We start from the raw sequence: 21,957 nt of genomic DNA, 5'->3' as shown, positions 1-21,957 counted from the left end.
CCGACTTCAGCCAGGTCACGATCTCGCGGTCCGTGAGTTCGAGCCCCGCGTCAGGCTCTGGGCTGATGGCTCGGAGCCTGGAGCCTGCTTCCGATTCTGTGTCTCCCTCTCTCTCTGCCCCTCCCCCGTTCATGCTCTCTCTCTCTCTGTCCCAAAAATAAATAAAAGTTGAAAAAAAAAATTAAAAAAAAAAAAAAAAGACTGTAAACAAGGGTAGCGCAAAGGCTGCAACTCTGCAGCTTGATACCTGGCGATGTTCTGGTGGGAAGGGCAAATCCCCAGGAACAGAGTGGGGTCTGGGAGGTTCTCGGGCCACACAGGGAAAAGCAGTTCCACTGCTGGGGGGCATTTGGTAGAGACTATTGAAGCCACCTGGTCCCAGAAGACCCTGGAAGGCAGCCACATTCGCTGGTGCTGGGACAAGGTCGTTGGGGGTAAAGCCTGGTGCCAGATTGTGTTGTGATTTTCCATAATCCCTGAAATGCTGCTGCTACACTGTCTCGTGAACTTTTTTGGGGGCGGGCTGGCACCTGGCCGCAGTCTCGGGGCACTGGCAACAGCATGGCCCAGCAGGCGTTCCTGGGTGCAGCCGACATTCGGCCATTCCTCATTCAGCCATTGCTCGGTGAGACCCTCCCACAGAGGGGCCGAATGGGTCAAAGCCGCAGTCCTTCGGAAGTAAGGGGCCGGGGAAAACAGCCACTTCTGACACAAAATTTGGGAGAGCAGTACTGCCTCAGGCCTGGTCACAGAGAGTGAAAAAACAGGAGTGGACGAGAGCTAAAGACAGAGGACCGGTGTGCAATTGCTGATCCAGGAGAACAGACTGGGTAGCTGGGTGGCACCATTTTCACTGCTCCCGCGAATGTGCATACGCATCTACGAGCACCGCAACAATCCACCCCAGTAGGCTAGCAGCGCCATCTAGTGGAGAGCAGAGCTGTTACACTGAGCCCCACCCAACTCGGCCAACATTGCTCTTCAAGAACACAAGCCTCACCACCAGGCTTAATTTATGGACTATAAAGAGCTACATAGACTGACCTGTAGGGGAAAATGAAGCAATTTCAGTCCTACTTCAATCTGTTAGCAGGTTCATCTATTCAATTTTTTTTCTTTTTTTATCTTTTTTTTCTTTTTCCTTTTCCTCTTTTACAATTCTTTTCTTTTTCTTGAATACAGAAAGAGAAAAAATTCATTTTTATTTTCAATTTTTATTAAAAATATCTGTCTTCAATTTTTATTACTATATTTTTTACTTTTGTGTAATTTTTTTCAAATTCTACTTTACTTCCATCATTTTATATTGGTCTACTTCAGTGTACTCACCTTTTCAAATTTTCAAACAATTTCCTTTTTTTTCTTTCTCTTTTTTCTCTTTCTCATTTCTTTTCATTTTCTTGAATGCAGAAAGAGAAAACTTCATTTTTACATTCAATTTCTTTTAAAAATATATTTATTTAATTTTGTATACTATGTTTTTTGCTTTTATGTAAATTTGTTCAAATTCTATCTTACTGCCATCATTTTATTTTATTCTACTACAGTGTATTCACTTTTTCAAATTTTCAAATGATTTCTTTTTTTCTTTTCTCTTTTTTCTCTTTTTCTTTTTTATCTTTTTTCTCTTTTTCATTTCTTTTCTTTTTTCTTAAATACATAAAATGAAAAAATTCATATTTATTTTTAATTTTTATTAAAAATATTTTTCTTTCAATTTTTTTCTACTATATTCTTTCTTTTGTGTATATTTTTTCAAATTCTATTTTACCCCCATCATCTCATTTTAGTCTACTTCAATGTATTCATTTTTTCAAATTCTCAAACAATTTCTTTTTTTTTCTCCCCCCCCACTTTTTTTCTCTAATCGGTCAAACCACTTTCAACATCCAGACCAAAACACGCCTAGGATCTAGAATCGTCTATTCTATTTGTGTGTGTGTGTGTGTGTGTTTTAAGTTTTAATTTTAATATTTTTTTAATTTTAATTTTTTTAATTTCAATTTTTCTACCTCATTAATTCCTTTTCTCCCTTCAAAATGACAAAACAAAAGAAGTCACCCCAAAAGAAAGAGCATGAAGAAATGACAGCCAGGGATTTAACCAACACAGATACAAGCAAGATGTCTGAACCAGAATTCAGAATCATGATAATAACAATACTAGCTGGAGTCAAAAATAGATTAGAATCCCTTTCTGCAGAGATAAAACGAGTAAAAAACAGCCAGAATGAAATTAAAAATGCTATAACTGAGCTGCAATCGTGGATGGATGCAGCGGCAGCAAGGATGGACGAGGCAGAACAGAGAATCAGCCATATAGAGGACAAACTTATAGAGCATAACGAAGCATAAAAAAAGAGGGAGATTAAGGCAAAAGAGCACGATTTAAGAATTTGAGAAATCAGTGACTCATTAAAAAAGGAACAACATCAGAATCATAGGGATCCTAGAAGAGGAAGACAGAGAAATAGGGGTAAAAGTGTTATGTGAGCAAATCATAGTGGAAAACCTCCCTAACCTGGGGAAAGACACAGACATCAAAATGCAGGAAACACAGAGGACTCCCATTAGATTCAACAAAAACCAACCATCAACAAGGCATATCATAGTCAAATTCCCAAAATACTCAGGCAAGGAGAGAATCATGAAGGCAGCAAAGGAAAAAAGTCCTTAACTACAAGGGAAGACAGATCAGGTTTGCAGCAGACCTATCCACAGAAACTTGGCAGGCCAGAAAGGAGTGGCAGGATATATTCAATGTGCTGAATCAGAAAAATATGCAGCCAAGAATTCTTTATCCAGCAAGGCTATCATTAAAACTAGAAGGAGAGGTAAAAAGTTCCCCAGACAAACAAAAATTAAAGGAGTTTGTGACCGCTAAACCAGCCCTACAAGAAATTTTAAGGGGGATTCTCTGAGAGGAGAAAAGATGAATGAATAAATAAATAAATAGCAAAAGCAACAAGATTAGAAAGGACAAGAGAACACCACCAGAAACTCCAACTCTACAAGTAACATAATGGCAATAAATTCATATCTTTCAGTAGTCACTCTAAACGTCAATGGACTCAATGCTCCAATCAAAAGACAGAGTAACAGAATGGATACGAAAACAGGATCCATCTATATGTTGTTTACAAGACACCCACTTTAGAGCTAAAGACACCTTCAGATTGAAAATAAGGGGATAGAGAACCATCTATCATGCTAATGGTCAACAAAAGAAAGCTGGAGTAGCCATACTTATATCAGACAATTTAGACTTTAAATAAAGACTGTATCAAGAGATGCAGAAGGGTATTATATCATAATCAAGGGGTCTATAGACCAAGAAGACCTAACGATTGTAAACATTTATGTGCCAAATGTGAAAACACCCAAATATATAAATCAATTAATCATAAACATAAAGAAACTCATCAAGTTACCATAATAGTAGGAGACTTCAACACCCCACTCACAGCAAAGAACAGATCATCTAATCAAAAAAATCAACAAGGAAACAATGGCTTTGAATGACACACTGGACCAGATGGACTTAACAGATATATTCAGAACATTTCATCCTAAAGCAGCAGAGTATACATTCTTCTCCAGTGCACATGGAACCTTCTCCAGAATAGACCATATACTGGGACACAAATCAGCCCTAAGTAAGTACAAAAAGATCGGGATCACACCATGCATATTTTCAGACCACAACGCTATGAAACTCAAAATCAACCACAAGAAAAAATTTGGAAAGGTAACAAATACTTGGAGACTGAAGAACATCCTACTAAAGAATGAATGGGCTAAACAAGCAGTTAAAGAGGAAGTTAAAAAGTATATGGAAGTCAATGAAAATGATACCACCACAACCCAAAACCTCTGGGACACAGCAAAGGCAGTCATAAGAGGAAAGTATATAGCAATCGAGGCCTTCCTAAAGAAGGAAGAAAGATCTCAGATACACAACCTAACCTTATGCCTTAATGAGCTGGGAAAAGAACAGCAAATAAAACCCAAAACCAGAAGAAGACAGGAAAAAATAAAGATTAGAGCAGAAATTAATGCTATCGAAACCAAAAAAAAAAAAAAAAAAAGAAAAAAAAACACAGTAGAACAGATCAATGAAACCAGAAGCTGGTTCTTTGAAAGAATTAACAAAATTGATAAACCCCTAGCCAGTTTGATCAAGAAGAAAAAGGAAAGGACCCGAAAATAAAATCAAGAATGAAAGAGGAGAGATCACAACCAACACAGCAGAAATAAAAACAATAATAAGAGAATATTATGAGCAATTATATGCCAATAAAATGGGTAATCTGGAAGAAATCGACAAATTCCCAGAAACACATACACTACCAAAACTGAAACAGGAAGAAATGGAAAATTTGAACAGACCCATAACCAGTAAGGAAATCGAATTAGTAATCAAAAATCTCCCCCAAAAACAAGAGTCCAGGGCCAGATGGCTTCCCAGGAGAACTCTATCAAACATTTAAGAAAGAGTTAAGGGGTGCCTGGGTGGCGCAGTCGGTTAAGCGTCCGACTTCAGCCAGGTCACGATCTCACGGTCCGTGAGTTCGAGCCCCGCGTCGGGCTCTGGGCTGATGGCTCGGAGCCTGGAGCCTGTTTCCGATTCTGTGTCTCCCTCTCTCTCTGCCCCTCCCCCGTTCATGCTCTGTCTCTCTCTGTCCCAAAAATAAATAAAAACGTTGAAAAAAAATAAAATAAAATAAAATAAAATAAAATAAAATAAAATAAAATCAATGCACAGAAATCTGTTGCATTCCTATACACCAACAATGAAGCAACAAAAAAAAGAAATCAAGGAATTGATCCCGTTTACAGTTGCACCAAAAAACATAAAATACCTAGGAATAAATCTAACCACAGAGGTGAAAAATCTATACACTGAAAACTATAGAAAGCTGATGAAAGAAATTGAAGAAGACACAAAGAAATGGAAAAAGATTCCATGCTCCTGGATAGGAAGAACAAATATTGTTAAAATGTCGATACTACCCAAAGCAATCTACATATTCAATGCGATCCCTATCGAAGTAACATCAGCATTCTTCACAGAGCTAGAACAAATAATCCTAAAATTTGTATGGAACCAGAAAAGACCCCAACTAGCCAAAGCAATCTGGAAAAAGAAAACCAAAGCAGGAGGCATCACAATCCCAGACTTCAAGCTATACTACAAAGTTATAATCATCAAGACAGTATGATACTGGCACAAGAACAGACACTCAGATCAATGGAACAGAATAGAGAACCCAGAAATGGACCCACAAATGTATGGGCAACTAATCTTTGACAAAGCAGGAAAGAATATCCAATGGAATAAAGAGAGTCTCTTCAGCAAGTGGTGCTGGGAAAACTGGACAGCGACATGCAGAAGAATGAACCTGGACCACTTTCTTACAGCACACACAAAAATAAACTCAAAATGGATGAAAGACCTCAATGTAAGACAGGAAGCCATCAAAATCCTCGAGGAGAAAGCAAGCAAAAATCTCTTTGACCGTGGCCGTAGCAACTTCTTACTCAATACATCTCCAGAGGCAAGGGAAACCAAAGCAAAAATGAACTATTGGGACCTTATCAAAATAAAAAGCTTTTACACAGCGAAGGAAATAATCAGCAAAACTAAAAGACAACGTACAGAATGGGAGAAGATATTTGCAAATGATATATCAGATAAAGGGTTAGTATCCAAAATCTACAAAGAACTTATCAAACTCAACACCCAAAAAACAAATAATCCAGTGAAGAAATGGGCAAAAGACATGAATAGACACTTCTCCAAGGAAGACATCCAGATGGCCAACCGACACATGAAAAAATGCTCAACATCACTCCTCATCAGGGAAATACAAATCAAAACCACAATGAGATACCACCTTACACCTGTCAGAATGACTAACATGAACAACTCAGGCAATAACAGATGTTGGCGAGGATGCAGACAAAGAGGATCTCTTTTGCATTGTTGGTGGTAATGCAAGCTTGTGCAGCCACTCTGGAAAACAGTATGGAGGTTCCTCAAAAAACTAATAATAGAACTACCCTACGAACCAGCAATTGCACTACTAGGCATTTATCCATGGGATACAGGTGTGCTGTGTTGAAAGGATACATATGCTCCCACGTTTATAGCAGTGCTATGATGGACAATAGCCAAAGTATGGAAAGAGCCCAAATGTCCATCGATGGATGAATGGATAAAGAAGAGGTGGTATATATATATATATATATATATATATATATATATATATATATATACACACACACACACACACACACACACACACACACACACACACACACAATGGAGTATTACTCGGCAATCAAAAAGAATGAAATCTTGCCATTTGCAACTATGTGGATGGAACTGGAGAGTATTATGCTAAGTGAAGTCAGTCAGAGAAAGATAAAAATCATATGACCTCACTCATTTGAGGACTTTAAGAGACAAAACAGATGAACAAAGGGAAGGGAAACAAAAATAATATAAAAACAGGGAGGAGGACAAAACAGAAGAGACTCATAAATATGGAGAATAAACTGAGGGTTTCTGGAGGGGGGGATGGGCTAAATGGGTAAAGGGCATTAAGGAATCTACTCCTGAAATCACTGTTTCACTATATGCTAACTCATTTGGATGTAAACTTTAAAAAATAAAAAATAAAATTTAAAAAAAATGGGAAAGGATATGAATAGATATTTCTACAGAGAACATATACAAATGGCCAATATGCACATGAAAAGATCTTCAACAGAATTAGTTATTAAGGCAATGTAATCAAAACTACAATGAGGTATCACTTCATATATAATAAAAAAAAGAGAAAGAAAGAAGAAAGAAAAGAAAGAAAGAAAGAAAGAAAGAAAGAAAGAAAGAAAGAAAGAAGAAAGAAAGAAAGAAAGAAAGAAGGAAAAAAGAAAGAGGAGAGGAAGGAAGGAAGGAAGGAAGGAAGGAAGGAAGGAAGGAAGGAAAAAAATAGACAATAACAAGTGTTGGCAAGGATGTGGAGAAATTGGGACATTGCTGGTGGGAATGTAAAGTGGTGCAGCCACTTTACTAAAACAGTTTAGCAGTCCTCAAAAAGTTGAACATATACTTACTATATGATCCAGTGAGTCCATTCCCATGTATATACCCAAGAGAACTGAAAGCATGTATCCACACAAAAACTTACACATGAATACTCATAGCAGCATCATTCATAAAGGCCAAAAACATGGAAACAATCCAAATTTCCATCAGTTGATGAATAGATAAACAAAATGTGCTCTGTCAATTCAATGGAATATTTTTTAGCCATTAAATGAAATGAAGTACTAATGTATTCTTCAATATGGATGAACCTTGAAAACACGCTACGTAGAATAAGTCATATACAAAAGGAAACATACTGAATGATTTGTTCATAGGAAATATCCCGGGGCGCCTGGGTGGCTCAGTCGGTTAAGCATCCAACTTCGGCTCAGGTCATGATCTCACGGTCCATGAGTTCAAGCCCCGCGTCAGGCTCTGTGCTGACAGCTCAGAGCCTGAAGCCTGTTTCAGATTCTGTGTCTCCCTCTCTCTCTGACCCTCCCCTGTTCATGCTCTGTCTCTCTCTGTCTCAAAAATAAATAAACGTTTAAAAAAAAAAAAAGGAAATATCCAGAATGGACAAATATGTAGAAATAGAAAGTGGATTAGTGTTTGCTCAGGGGCTGGAGTGAAGGGGAAAATAGGAAATGATGGCTACCAGGTATGGAAATTCTTTTAAGGTAGATGAAAATGTTTTGAAATTAGATTGTGCATGTGCACAACTGTGAATATACTAAAAACCAGTGACTTGTATAGTTCAAAAGTATGAATTCTATAAAATGTGAATTATATCTCAATGAAAAAAGAAAGGGATGTCTGGAATATGTCACAATCATATGTCACAAACTACCTTGTGATTGTTAATTGTATGGTGTCAACTTGACGGTTAAAGGATGCCTAGATAGCCAGTAAACATTATTTCTGGGTATGTCTGTAAGGATGTTTCTGGAAGGGTTAGTATTTAAATCTGTAGACTGAGTAAAGAAAATCTGCCCTCATCAAATTGGGTGGGCAACCTCCAATCCATTAAGGATTGGTCCAATAAAAAGGAGGAGGGGCAAATTTTCTCTCTTTTTGAACTAGGATGGTCAACTTCTTCTACCTTTGGACATTAAAATACTCTTGGTTTTCTGGGTCTTTGGACTCTAGGACTTACAACAGCAGCCTTCCCTGCTCCCCACTCCCCAGCCACACCCTTACAGTGTAAACAATAGAGAATCTTAAAGGTTTCTAAGGAAAGTGACAGAGCTGCAATTAGGGAGATTCTTCAGGTTCTATGTATAAAGTTATCATAGAATTAAGAGGGTGGTGGCAGGATCAGTGAGAACGCTATGATCATAGTTCAGTGGAGAAATGATGGAGGCAGAAGAAATGTAATAATAGAGATAGATGGAAAAGGCATTATAGGTACAGAACCAACTAATTTGGAAACTAGCTGGATGAAGAAACATAGGAGAGGGTGGGTCAGAGTGAAAATGATATTCTGGAGGTGCTGTTAACTGAAATTGAAGACACAGGCAGAAAAGCAGATTTGGAATGGAGGTGTTTTTGTTTTTGTTTTTAATATTTGGAATATCTTGAGTTTGAGGTGCGAAAAGGAAATGAAGTGGAAACACTGGCCAGGAAGCTGCAGGGCAAGATTTGAACTTGAAGAGTCTGCACTAGAAATATCCAACTTGTTAGCAGCACAGGAGTAGTAACCAGAGCTACAAGATTGTTAAAAGAGAACATATAAAAAGAGAAACAAAGGAGTGATCCTTGTGAATATCCACATTTATGGATCTGGAGGAGAAAGATACAAAGAAGACTTGGTCAGAAGTCTGTCCTTGACAGAACTTCTAGGGTGAAATACGCTGGAGAAGTAGGAAGGGGACAATGACCCCATAGAATCTAAGGACTACAAGTTTGGTAAGTAAGCTCAATGTTGCTCTTGGATCTTATAGATGTGGCAGAATGATTAAGGTGAAATCCAGATATCAGGGAAGTATGGAGTAAATGGGTAGAAGAGGAGAGGGTATAGTCTAAAACATACCTAAGACAGTAGCTTGAAAGAGAGGGGCATGGGGTGCTGGGGTGGCTCAGTTAGTTAAGGGTCCAACTCTTGATTTTGGCTCAGGTCATGATTTCACGGTTTGTGGGATTGAGCCTGGAGTTGGGCTCCACACTGACAGTGAGGAGACTCCTTGGGATTCTCTCTCTCTGCCCCTCCCCTGCTTGCTCGCTATCTCTCTTTTTCTCACTCAAAATAAACGAATAAACATTTTTTTTAAGGGAGACAGGCTTTATTTGATGGAGGAGTCAGAACTTGTTTTTAGGCCAAAGGTTCAAAGACAGAGAGAGAGATTAATGATACAAGACAGTTGAAATAACGTTCAGTCTTGACAGAAGACTGACCTATGCCAAAGGAAGCACTAAGAAGAGGATGCAAATCCCAGGTTTCGGGCAGGAAGTCCTTACCAAATAAGGAAGAAAAGATGTTTCTTGTATCATCATTTAAATAGTGAAAAATAAAATAGTGAATAACTTAAATATGATACAAAACATATATAGACATGACTACTTGAATGAAAAGAAAGAACAGTGTTAAATATTATGCCATTTATGGGGGTGCCTGGTAGCTCGGTGGGTTAAGCGTCCAACTTCAGCTTAGGCCATGATATTGCAGTTTCTGAGTTCAAGCCCCACATCAGATTCTGTGCTGACAGTGCAGAGTCTGGAGCCTGCTTCGGATCCTGTGGCTCCCTCTCTCTCTGCCTCTCCCCTGCTCGTTCTCTCTCTCTTTCAAAAATAAATAGAAACACTTATTAAAAACAATTATGCCATTTATGTTTAAAATAAATGCATCAAATGTATTTATGTATTAAAGAAACTGGACCTTTTACAGTATGTAATTTTTATTTTATTTTCATTTTCATTTTTTTAATGTTTATTTACTTTTGAGAGAGAGAGAGAGAGAGCGTGCACGAGCAGGGGAGGGGCAGAAAGAGAGAGAGAGAAAGAGAAAGAGAGACAGAATCTGAAGCAGGCTTCAGGTTCCGAGCTGTCAGCACAGAGCCCAGCGCAGGGCTTGAACTCATGAACCGTGAGATCATGACCTGAGCCGAAGTTGGACACTTAACCGACTCAGTGACCCAGGCGCCCCATTTTAATTAATTTTTTGAAGTTACAATATGTGCTTTACATAAAATGAAACAAATAATACAACTGCATTTATTTAAAACTCCCAGTATGCTACCAACGTTGGGTATTGTGAGACTCAATATAAAGCTTAAGGATCAAAACAGTGTCATGTTAGTAAAAGAACAGACAGAAAAATCAATGGAATGCAACAAATAGTGCCAGAACAACTGGACATACAGAAAAAAAGAATATAGACACAGACCTTGTACCTTTCACAAAAAGTAACTCAAAATGATCATAAACTTAAATGTAAAATGCAAAACTACAACTTCTGGATAATAACAGAGGAGAATATTTAGGTGATCTTGAGTTTAGTGATGATTTCCTAGAGCACAGAAGCACAATCTGGGCGGGGTGAGGGGAATGGATTAATTGAACTTCATTAAAATTAAAAACTTCTACCACAGACTGAGAGAAAATATTTGTAAAACATATCTGATAAAGGACTTCTATCCAAAATATACAAAAAAACTCTTAAAACTGACCAGTAAAAAAACCAAACAACTCAGTTTAAAAATGGGCAAAAGAGGGGTGCCTGTGTACGTCAGTTAAGCATCAGACTTGGGCTCAGGTCATGATCTCACGGTTCAGGTGTTTGAGCCCCACATCAGGCTGTGTGCACTGACAGTGTGGAACCTGCCTGGGATTCTCTTTCTCCCTCTCTCTCTGCCCCTACCCCACACATACTCTCTAGCTCTCTCTCTCTCAAAATAAATAAAAACTTTTAAAAATAGGCAAAAGAGGGGCACCTGGGTGGCTCAGTCAGTTGAGTGTCTGACTTTGGCTCAGGTCACGATCTCACAGATAGTGATTTCGAGCCCCACATCAGGTTCTGTGCTGACAGCTCAGAGCCTGGAGCCTGCTTCGGATTCTGTCTCTCCCTCTCTCTCTGCCCCTCCCCCACTCATGCTCTGTCTCTGTCTCTCTGTCTCTCTCTGTCTCTCTTCTCAAAAATAAACATTAAAAAAAATTTTTTAATACTAAATGGGCAAAAGATTTGAACAGACATCTCAACAAAGAAGATATACATATTTTAAATAAGGATATAAAAAGGTACTCACCATCGTGCCATTAGGTAATCATAAATTAATACGTGTTATCACTATACATCTATTAAAATGGCTAAAATCCAAAATATTAATGCCACCAAATACTGGCAAGAATGTGGAGATACAGGAACTCTGCAAAATGGTATATATAGCCACTTGAAATACAGTCTTACATTTCTTCCAAAGTTGAACATAGGCTTACCATACACTTCAACAATTGTTCTCCTAGGTATTTACCCAAATGAGTTGAACATTTATGTCCACACAAAAATCAGCATAAAAATGTTTATAGCACCTTTATTCACAATGCCAAAACTTGGAAGCAACCAAGCTGGGTGTTAAACATGTAGGTAGCTCATATTTTAAGTGCACATATATTTTTAAACAATAATTAGAGGGACTCCTGGGTGGCTCAGTCAGTTAAGCATCCAACTTCGGCTCAGGTTATGATCTCACGGTTCATAAGTTCGAGCCCTACATCAGGCTCTCTACTGTCAGCACGGAGCCTGCTTTGGATCCCCTGCCCCTGTCTTTCTCTGTCCCCTCCCCACCCACACTCTCTTTCTCAAAAATAAATAAATATTAAAAAATAATTAGAAAATTAAAATAATCATCCAGATAAATTTTTCTTTTAAACTTATAACATCCTAAACATTTTAATCAAATAATAATGCATCAGTTGGGCTGTGTTAGGTTTAAAAAATATAAATATAAACCCCACATTTTTTCTCTCACATGAAAGTCCAGAGGTAGGTAGTCTACGGCTGGTATAGTGATTCTGTCCTCTTCCAAGAAGGCTCCTGTCTGCTCACCACTCAGCTGTCCCTATAGTGTGGCCATTATCCTCATAGTTCCAGATGGAAGTTAAGGCTCCAGCCATCACATCCACATCCTAGTCAGCAAGATGGAAGAAGGGATAGAAAGGTGAAGGGCAAAAAATAACTGCCTTTCTTAAATTTCTAATTCCAATATAGTTAACATACAGAGTTACATTGGTTTCAGGCGTACAATAGTGATTCAGTAATTCTATATATTACTCAGTGTTCATCATAAGTATACTCTTAATTCCCTTCACCTATTTCACCCTTCCCCTCACTTCCCTCCCCTCTGGTAACCATCAGTTTGTTTTCTATATTTAAGAGTCTGTTTTGGGGGGCGGGGGGCGCCTGGGTGGCTCAGTTAGTTAAGCGTCTGACCTCAGCTCAGGTCGTGATCTCGCAGTTTCTGAGTTCAAGCCCTGTGTCGGACTCTGTGCTGACAGCTCAGAGCCTGGAGCCTGCTTTGGATTCTGTGTCTCCCTTTTTCTCTGTCTCTCAAAAATAAATAAATGTTTTAAAAAAGTTTTTAAAGAGTCTGTTTTTTGAGTTGTCTCTTTTTTTTCTTGGTTTTTTTTTTTTTTTAATTCCACATATGAGTGAAATCAGATGGTATTTGTCTTTCTCTGACTTATTTCATTTAGCATTATACTCTCTAAATCAATCTATGCTGTTGCAAATGGCAATATTTAATTCTATTTATGAATGAGTAATAAATATTCCATTGTGTTTATGTACCACATCTTCTTTATCCATTCATTTGTCACTCAACCCTTGGATTGCTTCCATAATTTAGCTATTGTAAATAATGCTGCAATAAACATGGGAGTGCATATATCTTTTTGAATTAGTGTTCTTGTAATCTTTAGGTAAATACCTAATAGTGGAATTACTGGATCATATGATAATTCTATTTTTAATTTTTTGAAGAACCTCCATACTGTTTTCCACAGCAGCTGCACCAGTTTGCATTCCCATCAACAGTACATGATGGGAATGAAGGAACAGAAAAGGGTTCCTTTTTCTCTACATCCTCTTCAACATTTGTTATTTCTTCTCTTTTTTATTTCAGCCATTCTGATAGGTATGAGGTGATATCTCATTGTGGTTTTGATTTGCATTTCCCTGATGATCCGTGATGTTGAGCATCTTTTCATATATGTGTTGGCCTTCTGTATGTCATCTTTGGAGAAATGTCTGCTCATTTTTAATCAGATTGTGTTTAGCTGTTGAGTTGTGTAAGTTCTTTATATATTTTGGATACTAACCATTTATTGGATATGTTATTTGCAAATATCTTCTCCCATTCTTCAGGTAGCCTTTTAGTTTTGTTAATTGTTTCCTTCACTGTGCAGAAGCTTTTTGTTTTGATGTAGTCCCAATAGTTTATTTTTGCTTTTGTTTCCCTTGTCTCAGAAGACATGTCTAGAAAAATGTTGCTACAGCTGATGTCAGAGAAATTACTGCCTGTTTTCTCTTCAAGGATTTTTATAGTTTCAGGTCTCACATTTAGGTCCTTAATCCACTCTAACTTTGTTTTTGTGTACGGTAAAGTAGTTCAGTTTCATTCTTTTGCATGTAGCTGTCCAGTTTTCCCAATGCTATCTGTAGAGGAAATTGTCTTTTTCTCTTTGCATAGTCTCACCTCCTTTGTCTTAAACTAATTGACCATATAATCATAGGTTTATTTCTGGGCCCTTTATTCTGTTTCATTGATTTGTGCCAGTATCATACTGAAAAAACAACTGTCTTTTAAGGGAAGTTCTCAGCAACTGCCAAATGATTCTGCTGCTAACATCTTATTGGCCAGGACCTAAACACATGACCACATCTAGCTACAAATTGAAGCTTGGACAAGTAGACTATATTCTGTGAGGCTTTGTGCCCAGTTCCAAATCAAGGCTTCTATTATGAGGGAAAAAGAAAATGAATATATGAGGACAGCAAGCGGGGTCTGTCCACAGCCAAATTGACAAGGCTGACCTCAAATTCTGACCTCTTGATGGTATAAATAACATCCTTAATCCTGATAACTTGCTTCTAAAATCTCAGAGGAGAAGAAGAGATTCTCATATCAAACACTGCAGATAAAGGTGTCAAGTGACTCCCACTATGGCCTATTCATGGAAGAGGATTGAAGAGGTTGGGGAATGGCATAGAACAGGGTTAAGGGCAGGAGAAACAACAGGGATAGAAGTATTGGTCAACTAGGGGTTTACTAGTCAATCTTCCTAACCAATGGCTCAGAAAAGCAGCCCTGAGACCAGGAGTTCTGCTTCTGAAAAGAGGGGCTAGAGATGGGACAGAGAAATGAGGATAAAAGTAAGAAGAGAGGGTAGTTTTGTTAGTGATGAAGAATCAACTACTTGAAAGTTGAAAGGAACCACCTAGGCTCTAGGGCAAAGTCAATATTCTCAAATATATAGACAGATAGAGATGAGAATTTGGAAAACAGAAAGAAGAGATAATATCAGCCACAGTTCTGTCATCCATAGGCCACTTTGTACCTATTTCTTTCTGGCCCTTTGTTTTCCTATGGGAGGTATTTTCTGTTTTATTTTAAGCATAGTTAACATAAACATACTATTTTGTACTCTTTTCCAGGTAACATGAATATATGAGCATTTTTCTCATTATGATATTCTGTCAAGGCCATATTGTGAACTGGTTAAGCATTTGGGCCCCAAAGTAGCTCTCTTCATGGCTTGAGTTTATATCCTAGTATGGGGTGATCACGGATAAGCTACTTAACATCACTTTGCTCATTTTCCTTATCTATAGAATGGGAAGAAAAAATAATGAGAACAATAATACCTACCTCATACAGCTGTTTTGAGGATTAAATGAGATAATTCGTTTATTTGTGTTTATCTATTTGTGTAATTATCTATTTGTGTAAAGAGCTAATAATAGGGGCGCCTGGGTGGCTCAGGCAGTTAAGTGTCCGACTTCGGCTCAGATCATGATCTCACGGTTTGTGGGTTTGAGCCCCAAGTCAGCTCTATGCTCACAGCTCAGAGCCTGAAGCCTGCTTCAGATTCTGTGTCTCCCTCACTCTCTGCCCCTCCCCCTGCTGGCACTCTGTCTCTCTCTCTCTCTCTCAAAAATTAATAAACATTAAAAAATTCTTTTAAAAAAAGATAATAACAGTTTGATATAAGCTCTTATTATTTACAAACATAATTTTAATGGTTACATAAAGTATCAATCAGTGGACCTATCATCATAAGCATACCCTTATTACTGAACACGTGGCTAATTCTCAGTTTGGGGCTATTATAAGGTTTGAAACATTTTATTGCATTTATCTCTTTTATATTTAGGATTATTACTTAAAGTAACATCTTGAATCTTCATATATATTTTAGAACATTTTATTTAAGCTAGGTGGTAGGTACCATGGGTATTCATTACATTGTTATCTAACATAACCCTCTTTTAGCATGTCTCAAATATTTCACTAAAAACCATACTCAAAAAGAATAAGAAATGCATCTAGTAATCAAATACTCATATGAAAAAGTATCAAAGGAGGAGTCATAGACTCTACTATTCAAGTGAGAAAAATAACTTCCATGGAAACTAGCGGACCAAGATGAGGCCTATAAGGCTCTCCACGCTCTAACAATAGGCACCTCCTAGCTTACCACTCACCATTGCTCACATTCTCTCTATGCCAGGTAAAAGTTACACTCAAATTTTCTAAAACATGTCTTCCGTTTCCCTGTCTCTTCACTTGCGTTGTCTCCTCACCTACAGCATATTCTCCTCTCCATCTCAAAATCCTACAAACTTTACAAGGTTTGGTTCAATGTTTCCAAAATAACTTTCCCACAGGGTGGTATCATGATAATAGTGATGTTCACATGGCATCACCAAAGCAGTTACAAAAACTCCTTTATTGGGAGGGTGCCATATCAGGCTCAAGTGGCCCCAAGCACTCTCCTGTCTTCCTCTTCCCCTAAGGGCTTCAAGGTGACAGCCAGGAAATCTACACTGACACCTGTCAGCTCAACTATTTCCAGCTTAGCTGAGCTTCTGATAGACACCTTTATTCATGGCTGGAATCCCCAGTCATAGCTATGCATCAACCCATGGTTGGACTTCTTTCCATTACTGGACACCCCATCCATGACTGAACATCCTAATTATGGCTGAATGTTTCCATCCATAGCTAGACATCCCCACCAATGGCTAGACATTCTGCCAACATATAGATATCTCCCCGTGGCTAGACATCTCCATCCATGTCAGAACATCCTACCAATGACCAACAGCTGGAAATTTCCATCTATGATTGTGTATTCTATCCCCCATGACTGGGCTGGGAATTCACAGTCATGGCTGGACATCTCCCCTCCCCCATGACTAGACATCCTCCCTGATGACTGAATATTCCCCATGGCTGGATCTGCCCTGTATGTACCTATAAAGGGTTTGTCTGGGAGAAAGACAAACTCCCCCAATGGGTATGCTCATAAAAGCTCTTTCATTTAAGTAAGCAAGGGAAGGCAAGGCATTATTCCTCCCATTTTGTCGGCCTAGGCCTGAAATCATAATCCCTCTTTACTCCACCCCAAACTGCTTGCCAGTGAGCAAAACACCTAAGCAAACACTTAACACTCTTCTCTTTGGGGCCTAGGGATTGGTTGTGTTAAGAATAATGTAATACAAAAAAAAAGTGATAAAAGTAAACAGATGACAGAGTATAATTTAATAAATTATTGTTTAAAAAAGAGGGAAGGGAAAGAGAAGGAAAGAAAAGATGCTGATTTTCCAAGCTCTATATTTTCACCATGCCAGGAAGGTGGGATAAGGGGAGATATGTGGCCATGCCACCTATCTGTGGGGAGAGGATAGAGGCTGGAAAGGTAAAATAATGACTCTCATAAACAGCACAGAGGAGTATGATGCCTTCTCTGAAATGATGCTACACATTTCCAATGTTTGTTTAATTTCTAAAGAACACTAGATGATAGGCCGATGGTCGACATTCTAGATCTAGCACTATCACTGATTTTTTTTTTTTTTCTGAGATTTGGGAACAAGTCACTTTAAAGCTGTGTGCCTCAGTTTCTTTGACCATAAAATGGATGTTCTCATTCTTTTGGTATTCATTATGGTTGGCTATCCACAGGGATTCATTCCATGCCCCACTTTTTCATTTTGGACACCATGTGCCTCAGAGGAGCTGAACCCCTCTCCAGACCAAGAGACTGAAGCTGGGCTGGTATAAATCAACCATGGTGATCCTATTCCCTCTGCCAAATGCTGGTTTAAGAATGGGCATGTCATTCAATGACATGCCAATGAGAAATATGGAAAAGAAACACTTGGGGAGGAAGGCTTCTAGGGAAATTTTCCTTTGATCTTAAGAAGGAACACAAAGAAGAGGTGTTTTCCTTTCTGTCATTTGGGTGTGATACTTGGACCTGTGGCCATCTTATAGTCATTAGATGACAATTCTGAAAATAAAAGCCAAAACAAAGAAAGTACAGAGCGGAAAGATAGAAAGCACTAAATCCTTGATGACATCATTCGATCAGTGACTTAACCAAGACAGCATCTATACCCGTACCTCTGGACCTTATGCTTAACAAGCATAAACAAACAAACAAACAAAACTGGTATTTTTGTTGTGAGTTACGTCTTCCATTACTTGCATCTTGCATCTGTTACTTACTATCATTTTGAATGATAAAATAATCAAGAAGGTTCACGTTAATGTGAAAGATTTTCAAAATTCAGTCCTCAATAGAATACAAGATATCATATTACTACTTTTTATTTTAAAATAGAAATAGAAATTAGACTATAACAAGAATACATCGAAGAAACGAGGTTACAAAAAATCAAAACATATCTGATACCAAAGTCAATAATTCCAGCAATTGGTAAAGCTCAATCAGTGAATAAAGTCTATAAAAACAGCTAATCCAACTGGATGACAGACTCAGGTAAAACACCCTGAATGGCACACTAAATCTTACACTTCAAGTCCTGAATCATAGACTATCCATTTTTGCCATAATCTTAGAAAATTTGAAAGGTAAAAAAAAAAAAAAAAAAAAAGGAATGTAAACACAATGAAGAAATAAGCCTAAGTACATCATACACATACTTTTGTAACCGAATGTACTGATCCATTTTGTAATCATTGTAAATTGTCTATTTTTTAGTGTGTTTAAAACATTTAAGAAAATCTAATGTATTAGACTTGTGGTTTCAGTTGAATAAATGCTTGATCAAGTTTACCATCAATATTTATATACGGAAATTTAATTCATTAAATGTATCAAGTTTTCATTTATAGGTTACCTTTTAAATTCATTTAGATTTATTGTCCTTTTCAAATATTTTTTCTAGTTTTATTGAGAAATAATTAACATACATCACTGTCTAAATTTTAAGGCATACAGTGTGAAGGTTTGATTTACATATACTATGAAATGATTACCATGATCAATTTAACTAACATCCATCTTCTTATATAGATGCAATAAAAAGAAAAGAAAGGACAAAGGAAAATTTTTTTCTTCGTGATGAGGACTCTTGGGATTTAATTTCTTAACAACTGTCCCATATATCATACATCAATATTAGCCACTGTTGTACATTACATCCCTAGTACTTACTTATCTCATAGCTGAAAGTTTGTACCTTTTGACTACCTTCTTCCAATTCCCTCTCCCCCAACCTCTGTGGTTACCTCTGGTAACCACAAGTGTGATGTCTTTTTCTATGAGTCCTTTGTTTGTTTTTTGTTTTCAAGATTCCACATATATGTAAAATTATACAGTATTTTTCTCTTTGTGTCTGATTTATTTCGCTTGCTTAATGTATTCAAAGTCCATCTCTGTTATTGCAAATGCAAGTTATCTTAATAATATACAAAAAATGCATAAAACTAAAAAGCAATATAAATAAATACTTTGTTTCTGGGTTTGGTCTGCAATTTTTTGTGAGCCAAAGATCCTATACATGGTATTTTGAGGCAAGTTACTCGCAAGAGTGGGGATGATCCCGCCTCAAAAGTAAAGAGGAAAAAAAGGTAAAAAACATGTGCTATTCCAGCATAAGATAAGAAACAGAATAAATGGAAAATGCTTATCACCTGGTCTGGATGGAACAGAAAAGGATGCCAAAGCTGTCAGGTCTCTAAGATCTCTCTCGGTTTCTTTCTGTAATAATTAACACAAGGTTCTGGTTCATGAGGACAGGCATATACATTATTCTTGCAGGTGCCCCTCAACAATGTTACATTCAAAAGTATCCTCAGGTGTCCCACACTCATTAAAACAAAAAGCAAAAATAACTGCTTATGAATGGTCTGAATACTCCTTTCATGCTTTTCAGTCTTGCTGATTGGTCACAGCAAAACACACACAAATATGCACATAAGAAATACACACCATTTAAAACCAAGTCAAAAAATATAAATATATATATATATATATATATATTTTTTTTTTTTTTTTTTAATTTTAAATGAGGGGTGCCTGGGTAGCTCAGTTGGTTAACCATCTGACTCTTGATTTCAGCTCAGGTCATGATCTCACATTTCATGAGTTCAAGCCCTGTGTGGGCTCCCTCTCTGACAGTGCGGAACCTGCTTGGGATTCTCTTTGTCTCCCTCTCTCTCTTTCCCTCCCCAGCTTTTGCTCTCTCTCTCTCTCTCTCTCAGAATAAATAAACTTATAAATAAATAAATAAATAAATAAATAAATAAATAAATACTTTAAATATTTTAAATTTTTTAATGTTTACTTATTTTTGAGAGAGAGAGAGAGAGAGAGAGAGAGAGAGAGAATGCATAGGGGAAGGGCAGAGAGAGAAGGAGACACAGAATCTGAAGCAGACTCCAGGCTCTGAGCTGTCAGCACAGAGCCCAAGGTGGGGCTCAAACTCATGAACCGCAAAATCATGACCTGAGCCGAAGTCGAACACTTAACTGACTAAGCCACCCAGGCACCCCTTAAATGATATTTTAAATAATGATCTCTTTTTAGGTCATGTCATCAAATCTGCGAGAGAAAATTATTTGCTGTAAAGTGTCACTTGAGTTCTAGACAGACAAGTAATCTCAAATTATAAAGCCACTGCTATTGTCTGAATGTTTGTGTCCCTCACCAAATTCATAGGTTGAAACCCTAACCGTCAGTGTGCTGATATCAGGAGGCAGGGTGTTTGGGGTGACTAGATCATGAAGGTAGAGCTATCACAGACAGTTTGCTTCCTGTCTCTGCTCTTTGACATGTGAGGGCACCATGAGAAGATGGTCATTAGCAGACACACAAGCAGGTTCTCACTAGATACCAGATGTGTCAGCACCTTGATCTTGGACTTCCCAGTCTCTAGAACTGTGAGAAATAAGTGTTTCTTTAAGCCATCCAGTCTCTGGCACTTTGTCATAGTAGCCTGAACAGAGAAAAACAGCCCCCCTGATTTAACATCCGAATCTTGTACACAGAAAATAAATTTGCAAGTTAACTGTGGTTGTATGTGGTAGATAAGATTTTAAGTGTTTGTTACATTTCATTTTTTGTTTTTGTTTGACAGAGAGAGAGAGAGTGAGAGAGAGAGACAGTACCTAAGCAGGGGAGAGGGGAGAGGGAGAGAAAGAGAGAATCTTTTTTTTGGAGAATTATTTTATTTTAATTTTTTTATTTTAATAATTTATTGTCAAGTTAGCTAACATACAGTGTATTCAAGATTAGATTCCTCATCTAATGTAAGAACATACAACAGCCAGTGCTCATCCCAACAAGATCTGTCCTCAATGCCCATCTCCCATTTTCCCTGCCCTCTCAACTTCCTACCCCCTTCAACTTTCAGTTTGTTCTCTGTATTTAAGAGTCTCTTATGGTTTGCATCCCTCTCTGTTTGTAACTTATTTTTCCTTCCGTTCCCCTATGGTCTTCTGTTAAGTTTCTCAAATTCCACATATGAGTGAAATCACATATCTGACTTTCTCTGACTGACTTATTTCACTTAGCATAATACCCTCCAGTTTCGTCCATGCTGCTGCAAATGGCAAGATTTCATTTTTTTCATCACCAAGTAGTATTCCATTACACATAATTCCATTATCCATATATCCATCCATCCACATCTTCCTTATCCATTCATCAGTTGAGAGACATTTGGGCTCTTTCCATAATTTGGCTATTGTTGATACTGTTGCTATAAACATTGGGGTACATGTGTTCCTATGAAACAGCACTCCCGTATCCTTTGGATAAATTCCTAGTAGTACTATTGTTGGGTCGTAGGGTAATTCTATTTTTAATTTTTTGAGGAAACTCCACACTGTTTTCCAGAGTGGCTGCACCAGTTTGCATTCCCACCGACAGTACAAGAGGGCTCCCCTTTCTCCACATCCTCGCCAACATCTGTTGATACTAATTTTAGCCACTCTGACCTGTGTGAGATGGTATCTCGATGTGGTTTTGATTTGTATTTCCCTGATGATGAGTGATTTTGAGCATCTCTTCATGTATCTGTTAGACATCTGGATGTCTTCTTTGGAAAAATATCTATTCATGTCTTCTGCCCATTTCTTCACTGGAATATTTGTTTTTTGGGTGCTGAGTTTGTTAAGTTCTTTTTATATTTTGGATACTAGCCCTTTCTCTGATATGTCATTTGCAAATATCTTCTCCCATTCCATTGGCTGCCTTTTAGTTTTGTTGTTTCCTTTGCTGTGTAGAAGCTTTTTATCATGATGAGGTCCCAGTTGTTCATTTTTGCCTTTATTTCCCTTGCCTTCAGAGACGTGTTGTGTAAGAAGTTGCTGCAGCCGAGGTCATAGAGGTTGT

General features: G+C 37.8%; 2 protein-coding genes across 3 annotated transcripts in view; both read right to left on the bottom strand.

The window, feature by feature from the left end:
• Nucleotides 1-19,589, bottom strand: part of CASP10 (caspase 10) — a 56,969-nt gene extending 37,380 nt beyond the window's left edge. Inside the window, exons 1-2 of one of the 2 annotated variants that reach the window (XM_045034265.1) lie at nucleotides 19,254-19,589; nucleotides 12,060-12,216 (exon numbers count right to left, since the gene is read on the bottom strand). The gene's annotated coding sequence lies outside the window, so the exon portion shown is untranslated. Of the gene's footprint in view, nucleotides 1-1,044; nucleotides 1,064-12,059; nucleotides 12,217-19,253 lie in introns of those variants that run through there. The other variant, XM_045034266.1, reaches the window with a different exon arrangement.
• CFLAR (CASP8 and FADD like apoptosis regulator) overlaps nucleotides 17,909-21,957 on the bottom strand; it is a 79,440-nt gene continuing 75,391 nt past the window's right edge. The window contains exon 11 of the transcript XR_006583474.1: nucleotides 17,909-19,320. The gene's annotated coding sequence lies outside the window, so the exon portion shown is untranslated. The remainder of the gene's footprint in view (nucleotides 19,321-21,957) is intronic.

Source organism: Felis catus, chromosome C1 (genome assembly GCF_018350175.1).
Source record: "Felis catus isolate Fca126 chromosome C1, F.catus_Fca126_mat1.0, whole genome shotgun sequence".
In the NCBI taxonomy this organism is placed as follows: domain Eukaryota; kingdom Metazoa; phylum Chordata; class Mammalia; order Carnivora; family Felidae; genus Felis; species Felis catus.
The sequence above is the reverse complement of the archived record's forward strand: the minus strand, read 5'-3'. Positions and strand labels throughout refer to the sequence as shown.